Here is an 11,757-nt window from a genome sequence, read left to right as displayed (position 1 = left end):
TGACCTAAACGTCTTCTTTTCCTATTCTGAGTCGATTCTGCATGCTTTAAGTGTGTTTGGTGGCTCAGAACCATCAAAAAACGTTGAAATATAGTTCAAATTCAATAAAAATCGACAAAAATACAGTTTCTAGCTAAAATTTGATGGTTTCGTTGCACTTTCCGAGCCCGTAGGGTATCTGATTGGCTTAAAAGTACAAGAAAACACTTCAAAAGTGACGTTTCTGAAGAATTTTAACAGTTTTCTTGTATCTACGAACGCCAGAATGCATAAAATTGACCTAAACGTCTCCTTTTCCTATTCTGAGTCGATTCTGCATGCTTTAAGTGTGTTTGGTGGCTCAGAACCATCAAAAAACGTTGAAATATAGTTCAAATTCAATAAAAATCGACAAAAATACAGTTTCTAGCTAAAATTTGATGGTTTCGTTGCACTTTCCGAGCCCGTAGGGTATCTGATTGGCTTAAAAGTACAAGAAAACACTTCAAAAGTGACGTTTCTGACGAATTTTAACAGTTTTCTTGTATCTACGAACGCCAGAATGCATAAAATTGACCTAAACGTCTCCTTTTCCTATTCTGAGTCGATTCTGCATGCTTTAAGTGTGTTTGGTGGCTCAGAACCATCAAAAAACGTTGAAATATAGTTCAAATTCAATAAGAATCGACAAAAATACAGTTTCTAGCTAAAATTTTATGGTTTCGTTGCACTTTCCGAGCCCGTAGGGTATCTGATTGGCTTAAAAGTACAAGAAAACACTTCAAAAGTGACGTTTCTGAAGAATTTTAACAGTTTTCTTGTATCTACGAACGCCAGAATGCATAAAATTGACGTAAACGTCTCCTTTTCCTATTCTGAGTCGATTCTGCATGCTTTAAGTGTGTTTGGTGGCTCAGAACCATCAAAAAACGTTGAAATATAGTTCAAATTCAATAAAAATCGACAAAAATACAGTTTCTAGCTAAAATTTGATGGTTTCGTTGCACTTTCCGAGCCCGTAGGGTATGTGATTGGCTTAAAAGTACAAGAAAACACTTCAAAAGTGACGTTTCTGAAGAATTTTAACAGTTTTCTTGTATCTACAAACGCCAGAATGCATAAAATTGACCTAAACGTCTCCTTTTCCTATTCTGAGTCGATTCTGCATGCTTTAAGTGTGTTTGGTGGCTCAGAACCATCAAAAAACGTTGAAATATAGTTCAAATTCAATAAAAATCGACAAAAATACAGTTTCTAGCTAAAATTTGATGGTTTCGTTGCACTTTCCGAGCCCCTAGGGTATCTGATTGGCTTAAAATTACAAGAAAACACTTCAAAAGTGACGTTTCTGAAGAATTTTAACAGTTTTCTTGTATCTACGAACGCCAGAATGCATAAAATTGACCTAAACGTCTTCTTTTCCTATTCTGAGTCGATTCTGCATGCTTTAAGTGTGTTTGGTGGCTCAGAACCATCAAAAAACGTTGAAATATAGTTCAAATTCAATAAAAATCGACAAAAATACAGTTTCTAGCTAAAATTTGATGGTTTCGTTGCACTTTCCGAGCCCGTAGGGTATCTGATTGGCTTAAAAGTACAAGAAAACACTTCAAAAGTGACGTTTCTGAAGAATTTTAAGTTTTCTTGTATCTACGAACGCCAGAATGCATAAAATTGACCTAAACGTCTCCTTTTCCTATTCTGAGTCGATTCTGCATGCTTTAAGTGTGTTTGGTGGCTCAGAACCATCAAAAAACGTTGAAATATAGTTCAAATTCAATAAAAATCGACAAAAATACAGTTTCTAGCTAAAATTTGATGGTTTCGTTGCACTTTCCGAGCCCGTAGGGGATATGATTGGCTTAAAAGTACAAGAAAACACTTCAAAAGTGACGTTTCTGAAGAATTTTAACAGTTTTCTTGTATCTACGAACGCCAGAATGCATAAAATTGACCTAAACGTCTCCTTTTCCTATTCTGAGTCGATTCTGCATGCTTTAAGTGTGTTTGGTGGCTCAGAACCATCAAAAAACGTTGAAATATAGTTCAAATTCAATAAAAATCGACAAAAATACAGTTTCTAGCTAAAATTTGATGGTTTCGTTGCACTTTCCGAGCCCGTAGGGTATCTGATTGGCTTAAAAGTACAAGAAAACACTTCAAAAGTGACGTTTCTGAAGAATTTTAACAGTTTTCTTGTATCTACGAACGCCAGAATGCATAAAATTGACCTAAACGTCTCCTTTTCCTATTCTGAGTCGATTCTGCATGCTTTAAGTGTGTTTGGTGGCTCAGAACCATCAAAAAACGTTGAAATATAGTTCAAATTCAATAAAAATCGACAAAAATACAGTTTCTAGCTAAAATTTGATGGTGTCGTTGCACTTTCCGAGCCCGTAGGGTATCTGATTGGCTTAAAAGTACAAGAAAACACTTCAAAAGTGACGTTTCTGAAGAATTTTAACAGTTTTCTTGTATCTACGAACGCCAGAATGCATAAATTTGACCTAAACGTCTCCTTTTCCTATTCTGAGTCGATTCTGCATGCTTTAAGTGTGTTTGGTGGCTCAGAACCATCAAAAAACGTTGAAATATAGTTCAAATTCAATAAAAATCGACAAAAATACAGTTTCTAGCTAAAATTTGATGGTTTCGTTGCACTTTCCGAGCCCGTAGGGTATCTGATTGGCTTAAAAGTACAAGAAAACACTTCAAAAGTGACGTTTCTGAAGAATTTTAACAGTTTTCTTGTATCTACGAACGCCAGAATGCATAAAATTGACCTAAACGTCTCCTTTTCCTATTCTGAGTCGATTCTGCATGCTTTAAGTGTGTTTGGTGGCTCAGAACCATCAAAAAACGTTGAAATATAGTTCAAATTCAATAAAAATCGACAAAAATACAGTTTCTAGCTAAAATTTGATGGTTTCGTTGCACTTTCCGAGCCCGTAGGGTATCTGATTGGCTTAAAAGTACAAGAAAACACTTCAAAAGTGACGTTTCTGAAGAATTTTAACAGTTTTCTTGTATCTACGAACGCCAGAATGCATAAAATTGACCTAAACGTCTCCTTTTCCTATTCTGAGTCGATTCTGCATGCTTTAAGTGTGTTTGGTGGCTCAGAACCATCAAAAAACGTTGAAATATAGTTCAAATTCAATAAAAATCGACAAAAATACAGTTTCTAGCTAAAATTTGATGGTTTCGTTGCACTTTCCGAGCCCGTAGGGTATCTGATTGGCTTAAAAGTACAAGAAAACACTCCAAAAGTGACGTTTCTGAAGAATTTTAACAGTTTTCTTGTATCTACGAACGCCAGAATGCATAAAATTGACCTAAACGTCTCCTTTTCCTATTCTGAGTCGATTCTGCATGCTTTAAGTGTGTTTGGTGGCTCAGAACCATCAAAAAACGTTGAAATATAGTTCAAATTCAATAAAAATCGACAAAAATACAGTTTCTAGCTAAAATTTGATGGTTTCGTTGCACTTTCCGAGCCCGTAGGGTATCTGATTGGCTTAAAAGTACAAGAAAACACTTCAAAAGTGACGTTTCTGAAGAATTTTAACAGTTTTCTTGTATCTACGAACGCCAGAATGCATAAAATTGACCTAAACGTCTCCTTTTCCTATTCTGAGTCGATTCTGCATGCTTTAAGTGTGTTTGGTGGCTCAGAACCATCAAAAAACGTTGAAATATAGTTCAAATTCAATAAAAATCGACAAAAATACAGTTTCTAGCTAAAATTTGATGGTTTCGTTGCACTTTCCGAGCCCGTAGGGTATCTGATTGGCTTAAAAGTACAAGAAAACACTTCAAAAGTGACGTTTCTGAAGAATTTTAACAGTTTTCTTGTATCTACGAACGCCAGAATGCATAAAATTGACCTAAACGTCTCCTTTTCCTATTCTGAGTCGATTCTGCATGCTTTAAGTGTGTTTGGTGGCTCAGAACCATCAAAAAACGTTGAAATATAGTTCAAATTCAATAAAAATCGGCAAAAATACAGTTTCTAGCTAAAATTTGATGGTTTCGTTGCACTTTCCGAGCCCGTTGGGTATCTGATTGGCTTAAAAGTACAAGAAAACATTTCAAAAGTGACGTTTCTGAAGAAGTTTAACAGTTTTCTTGTATCTACGAACGCCAGAATGCATAAAATTGACCTAAACGTCTCCTTTTCCTATTCTGAGTCGATTCTGCATGCTTTAAGTGTGTTTGGTGGCTCAGAACCATCAAAAAACGTTGAAATATAGTTCAAATTCAATAAAAATCGACAAAAATACAGTTTCTAGCTAAAATTTGATGGTTTCGTTGCACTTTCCGAGCCCGTAGGGTATCTGATTGGCTTAAAAGTACAAGAAAACACTTCAAAAGTGACGTTTCTGAAGAATTTTAACAGTTTTCTTGTATCTACGAACGCCAGAATGCATAAAATTGACCTAAACGTCTCCTTTTCCTATTCTGAATCGATTCTGCATGATTTAAGTGTGTTTGGTGGCTCAGAACCATCAAAAAACGTTGAAATATAGTTCAAATTCAATAAAAATCGACAAAAATACAGTTTCTAGCTAAAATTTGATGGTTTCGTTGCACTTTCCGAGCCCGTAGGGTATCTGATTGGCTTAAAAGTACAAGAAAACACTTCAAAAGTGACGTTTCTGAAGAATTTTAACAGTTTTCTTGTATCTACGAACGCCAGAATGCATAAAATTGACCTAAACCTCTCCTTTTCCTATTCTGAGTCGATTCTGCATGCTTTAAGTGTGTTTGGTGGCTCAGAACCATCAAAAAACGTTGAAATATAGTTCAAATTCAATAAAAATCGACAAAAATACAGTTTCTAGCTAAAATTTGATGGTTTCGTTGCACTTTCCGAGCCCGTAGGGTATCTGATTGGCTTAAAAGTACAAGAAAACACTTCAAAAGTGACGTTTCTGAAGAATTTTAACAGTTTTCTTGTATCTACGAACGCCAGAATGCATAAAATTGACCTAAACGTCTCCTTTTCCTATTCTGAGTCGATTCTGCATGCTTTAAGTGTGTTTGGTGGCTCAGAACCATCAAAAAACGTTGAAATATAGTTCAAATTCAATAAAAATCGACAAAAATACAGTTTCTAGCTAAAATTTGATGGTTTCGTTGCACTTTCCGAGCCCGTAGGGTATCTGATTGGCTTAAAAGTACAAGAAAACACTTCAAAAGTGACGTTTCTGAAGAATTTTAACAGTTTTCTTGTATATACGAACGCCAGAATGCATAAAATTGACCTAAACGTCTCCTTTTCCTATTCTGAGTCGATTCTGCATGCTTTAAGTGTGTTTGGTGGCTCAGAACCATCAAAAAACGTTGAAATATAGTTCAAATTCAATAAAAATCGGCAAAAATACAGTTTCTAGCTAAAATTTGATGGTTTCGTTGCACTTTCCGAGCCCGTAGGGTATCTGATTGGCTTAAAAGTACAAGAAAACATTTCAAAAGTGACGTTTCTGAAGAAGTTTAACAGTTTTCATGTTTCTACGAACGCCAGAATGCATAAAATTGACCTAAACGTCTCCTTTTCCTATTCTGAGTCGATTCTGCATGCTTTAAGTGTGTTTGGTGGCTCAGAACCATCAAAAAACGTTGAAATATAGTTCAAATTCAATAAAAATCGACAAAAATACAGTTTCTAGCTAAAATTTGATGGTTTCGTTGCACTTTCCGAGCCCGTAGGGTATCTGATTGGCTTAAAAGTACAAGAAAACACTTCAAAAGTGACGTTTCTGAAGAATTTTAACAGTTTTCTTGTATCTACGAACGCCAGAATGCATAAAATTGACCTAAACGTCTCCTTTTCCTATTCTGAATCGATTCTGCATGATTTAAGTGTGTTTGGTGGCTCAGAACCATCAAAAAACGTTGAAATATAGTTCAAATTCAATAAAAATCGACAAAAATACAGTTTCTAGCTAAAATTTGATGGTTTCGTTGCACTTTCCGAGCCCGTAGGGTATCTGATTGGCTTAAAAGTACAAGAAAACACTTCAAAAGTGACGTTTCTGAAGAATTTTAACAGTTTTCTTGTATCTACGAACGCCAGAATGCATAAAATTGACCTAAACCTCTCCTTTTCCTATTCTGAGTCGATTCTGCATGCTTTAAGTGTGTTTGGTGGCTCAGAACCATCAAAAAACGTTGAAATATAGTTCAAATTCAATAAAAATCGACAAAAATACAGTTTCTAGCTAAAATTTGATGGTTTCGTTGCACTTTCCGAGCCCGTAGGGTATCTGATTGGCTTAAAAGTACAAGAAAACACTTCAAAAGTGACGTTTCTGAAGAATTTTAACAGTTTTCTTGTATCTACGAACGCCAGAATGCATAAATTTGACCTAAACGTCTCCTTTTCCTATTCTGAGTCGATTCTGCATGCTTTAAGTGTGTTTGGTGGCTCAGAACCATCAAAAAACGTTGAAATATAGTTCAAATTCAATAAAAATCGACAAAAATACAGTTTCTAGCTAAAATTTGATGGTTTCGTTGCACTTTCCGAGCCCGTAGGGTTACTGATTGGCTTAAAAGTACAAGAAAAGACTTCAAAAGTGACGTTTCTGAAGAATTTTAACAGTTTTCTTGTATCTACGAACGCCAGAATGCATAAAATTGACCTAAACGTCTCCTTTTCCTATTCTGAGTCGATTCTGCATGCTTTAAGTGTGTTTGGTGGCTCAGAACCATCAAAAAACGTTGAAATATAGTTCAAATTCAATAAAAATCGACAAAAATACAGTTTCTAGCTAAAATTTGATGGTTTCGTTGCACTTTCCGAGCCCGTAGGGTATCTGATTGGCTTAAAAGTACAAGAAAACACTTCAAAAGTGACGTTTCTGAAGAATTTTAACAGTTTTCTTGTATCTACGAACGCCAGAATGCATAAAATTGACCTAAACGTCTCCTTTTCCTATTCTGAGTCGATTCTGCATGCTTTAAGTGTGTTTGGTGGCTCAGAACCATCAAAAAACGTTGAAATATAGTTCAAATTCAATAAAAATCGACAAAAATACAGTTTCTAGCTAAAATTTGATGGTTTCGTTGCACTTTCCGAGCCCGTAGGGTATCTGATTGGCTTAAAAGTACAAGAAAACACTTCAAAAGTGACGTTTCTGAAGAATTTTAACAGTTTTCTTGTATCTACGAACGCCAGAATGCATAAAATTGACCTAAACGTCTCCTTTTCCTATTCTGAGTCGATTCTGCATGCTTTAAGTGTGTTTGGTGGCTCAGAACCATCAAAAAACGTTGAAATATAGTTCAAATTCAATAAAAATCGACAAAAATACAGTTTCTAGCTAAAATTTGATGGTTTCGTTGCACTTTCCGAGCCCGTAGGGTATCTGATTGGCTTAAAAGTACAAGAAAACACTTCAAAAGTGACGTTTCTGAAGAATTTTAACAGTTTTCTTGTATCTACGAATGCCAGAATGCATAAAATTGACCTAAACGTCTCCTTTTCCTATTCTGAGTCGATTCTGCATGCTTTAAGTGTGTTTGGTGGCTCAGAACCATCAAAAAACGTTGAAATATAGTTCAAATTCAATAAAAATCGACAAAAATACAGTTTCTAGCTAAAATTTGATGGTTTCGTTGCACTTTCCGAGCCCGTAGGGTATCTGATTGGCTTAAAAGTACAAGAAAACACTCCAAAAGTGACGTTTCTGAAGAATTTTAACAGTTTTCTTGTATCTACGAACGCCAGAATGCATAAAATTGACCTAAACGTCTCCTTTTCCTATTCTGAGTCGATTCTGCATGCTTTAAGTGTGTTTGGTGGCTCAGAACCATCAAAAAACATTGAAATATAGTTCAAATTCAATAAAAATCGACAAAAATACAGTTTCTAGCTAAAATTTGATGGTTTCGTTGCACTTTCCGAGCCCGTAGGGTATCTGATTGGCTTAAAAGTACAAGAAAACACTTCAAAAGTGACGTTTCTGAAGAATTTTAACAGTTTTCTTGTATCTACGAACGCCAGAATGCATAAAATTGACCTAAACGTCTCCTTTTCCTATTCTGAGTCGATTCTGCATGCTTTAAGTGTGTTTGGTGGCTCAGAACCATCAAAAAACGTTGAAATATAGTTCAAATTCAATAAAAATCGACAAAAACACAGTTTCTAGCTAAAATTTGATGGTTTCGTTGCACTTTCCGAGCCCGTAGGGTATCTGATTGGCTTAAAAGTACAAGAAAACACTTCAAAAGTGACGTTTCTGAAGAATTTTAACAGTTTTCTTGTATCTACGAACGCCAGAATGCATAAAATTGACCTAAACGTCTCCTTTTCCTATTCTGAGTCGATTCTGCATGCTTTAAGTGTGTTTGGTGGCTCAGAACCATCAAAAAACGTTGAAATATAGTTCAAATTCAATAAAAATCGACAAAAATACAGTTTCTAGCTAAAATTTGATGGTTTCGTTGCACTTTCCGAGCCCGTAGGGTATCTGATTGGCTTAAAAGTACAAGAAAACACTTCAAAAGTGACGTTTCTGAAGAATTTTAACAGTTTTCTTGTATCTACGAACGCCAGAATGCATAAAATTGACCTAAACGTCTCCTTTTCCTATTCTGAGTCGATTCTGCATGCTTTAAGTGTGTTTGGTGGCTCAGAACCATCAAAAAACGTTGAAATATAGTTCAAATTCAATAAAAATCGGCAAAAATACAGTTTCTAGCTAAAATTTGATGGTTTCGTTGCACTTTCCGAGCCCGTAGGGTATCTGATTGGCTTAAAAGTACAAGAAAACATTTCAAAAGTGACGTTTCTGAAGAAGTTTAACAGTTTTCTTGTATCTACGAACGCCAGAATGCATAAAATTGACCTAAACGTCTCCTTTTCCTATTCTGAGTCGATTCTGCATGCTTTAAGTGTGTTTGGTGGCTCAGAACCATCAAAAAACGTTGAAATATAGTTCAAATTCAATAAAAATCGACAAAAATACAGTTTCTAGCTAAAATTTGATGGTTTCGTTGCACTTTCCGAGCCCGTAGGGTATCTGATTGGCTTAAAAGTAAAAGAAAACACATCAAAAGTGACGTTTCTGAAGAATTTTAACAGTTTTCTTGTATCTACGAACGCCAGAATGCATAAAATTGACCTAAACGTCTCCTTTTCCTATTCTGAATCGATTCTGCATGATTTAAGTGTGTTTGGTGGCTCAGAACCATCAAAAAACGTTGAAATATAGTTCAAATTCAATAAAAATCGACAAAAATACAGTTTCTAGCTAAAATTTGATGGTTTCGTTGCACTTTCCGAGCCCGTAGGGTATCTGATTGGCTTAAAAGTACAAGAAAACACTTCAAAAGTGACGTTTCTGAAGAATTTTAACAGTTTTCTTGTATCTACGAACGCCAGAATGCATAAAATTGACCTAAACCTCTCCTTTTCCTATTCTGAGTCGATTCTGCATGCTTTAAGTGTGTTTGGTGGCTCAGAACCATCAAAAAACGTTGAAATATAGTTCAAATTCAATAAAAATCGACAAAAATACAGTTTCTAGCTAAAATTTGATGGTTTCGTTGCACTTTCCGAGCCCGTAGGGTATCTGATTGGCTTAAAAGTACAAGAAAACACTTCAAAAGTGACGTTTCTGAAGAATTTTAACAGTTTTCTTGTATCTACGAACGCCAGAATGCATAAAATTGACCTAAACGTCTCCTTTTCCTATTCTGAGTCGATTCTGCATGCTTTAAGTGTGTTTGGTGGCTCAGAACCATCAAAAAACGTTGAAATATAGTTCAAATTCAATAAAAATCGACAAAAATACAGTTTCTAGCTAAAATTTGATGGTTTCGTTGCACTTTCCGAGCCCGTAGGGAAACTGATTGGCTTAAAAGTACAAGAAAACACTTCAAAAGTGACGTTTCTGAAGAATTTTAACAGTTTTCTTGTATCTACGAACGCCAGAATGCATAAAATTGACCTAAACGTCTCCTTTTCCTATTCTGAGTCGATTCTGCATGCTTTAAGTGTGTTTGGTGGCTCAGAACCATCAAAAAACGTTGAAATATAGTTCAAATTCAATAAAAATCGACAAAAATACAGTTTCTAGCTAAAATTTGATGGTTTCGTTGCACTTTCCGAGCCCGTAGGGTATCTGATTGGCTTAAAAGTACAAGAAAACACTTCAAAAGTGACGTTTCTGAAGAATTTTAACAGTTTTCTTGTATCTACGAACGCCAGAATGCATAAAATTGACCTAAACGTCTCCTTTTCCTATTCTGAGTCGATTCTGCATGCTTTAAGTGTGTTTGGTGGCTCAGAACCATCAAAAAACGTTGAAATATAGTTCAAATTCAATAAAAATCGACAAAAATACAGTTTCTAGCTAAAATTTGATGGTTTCGTTGCACTTTCCGAGCCCGTAGGGTATCTGATTGGCTTAAAAGTACAAGAAAACACTTCAAAAGTGACGTTTCTGAAGAATTTTAACAGTTTTCTTGTATCTACGAACGCCAGAATGCATAAAATTGACCTAAACGTCTCCTTTTCCTATTCTGAGTCGATTCTGCATGCTTTAAGTGTGTTTGGTGGCTCAGAACCATCAAAAAACGTTGAAATATAGTTCAAATTCAATAAAAATCGACAAAAATACAGTTTCTAGCTAAAATTTGATGGTTTCGTTGCACTTTCCGAGCCCGTAGGGTATCTGATTGGCTTAAAAGTACAAGAAAACACTTCAAAAGTGACGTTTCTGAAGAATTTTAACAGTTTTCTTGTATCTACGAACGCCAGAATGCATAAAATTGACCTAAACGTCTCCTTTTCCTATTCTGAGTCGATTCTGCATGCTTTAAGTGTGTTTGGTGGCTCAGAACCATCAAAAAACGTTGAAATATAGTTCAAATTCAATAAAAATCGACAAAAATACAGTTTCTAGCTAAAATTTGATGGTTTCGTTGCACTTTCCGAGCCCGTAGGGTATCTGATTGGCTTAAAAGTACAAGAAAACACTTCAAAAGTGACGTTTCTGAAGAATTTTAACAGTTTTCTTGTATCTACGAACGCCAGAATGCATAAAATTGACCTAAACGTCTCCTTTTCCTATTCTGAGTCGATTCTGCATGCTTTAAGTGTGTTTGGTGGCTCAGAACCATCAGAAAACGTTGAAATATAGTTCAAATTCAATAAAAATCGACAAAAATACAGTTTCTAGCTAAAATTTGATGGTTTCGTTGCACTTTCCGAGCCCGTTGGGTATCTGATTGGCTTAAAAGTACAAGAAAACACTTCAAAAGTGACGTTTCTGAAGAATTTTAACAGTTTTCTTGTATCTACGAACGCCAGAATGCATAAAATTGACCTAAACGTCTCCTTTTCCTATTCTGAGTCGATTCTGCATGCTTTAAGTGTGTTTGGTGGCTCAGAACCATCAAAAAACGTTGAAATATAGTTCAAATTCAATAAAAATCGACAAAAATACAGTTTCTAGCTAAAATTTGATGGTTTCGTTGCACTTTCCGAACCCGTAGGTTATCTGATTGGCTTAAAAGTACAAGAAAACACTTCAAAAGTGACGTTTCTGAAGAATTTTAACAGTTTTCTTGTATCTACGAACGCCAGAATGCATAAAATTGACCTAAACGTCTCCTTTTCCTATTCTGAGTCGATTCTGCATGCTTTAAGTGTGTTTGGTGGCTCAGAACCATCAAAAAACGTTGAAATATAGTTCAAATTCAATAAAAATCGACAAAAATACAGTTTCTAGCTAAAATTTGATGGTTTCGTTGCACTTTCCGAGC

This window comes from Zophobas morio, unplaced genomic scaffold (genome assembly GCF_036711695.1).
Source record: "Zophobas morio isolate AGI-343-1 ecotype UQ-CSIRO unplaced genomic scaffold, CSIRO_AGI_Zmor_V1 ptg001028l, whole genome shotgun sequence".
Lineage (NCBI taxonomy): Eukaryota > Metazoa > Arthropoda > Insecta > Coleoptera > Tenebrionidae > Zophobas > Zophobas morio.
This window is presented reverse-complemented; position numbering follows the sequence as displayed.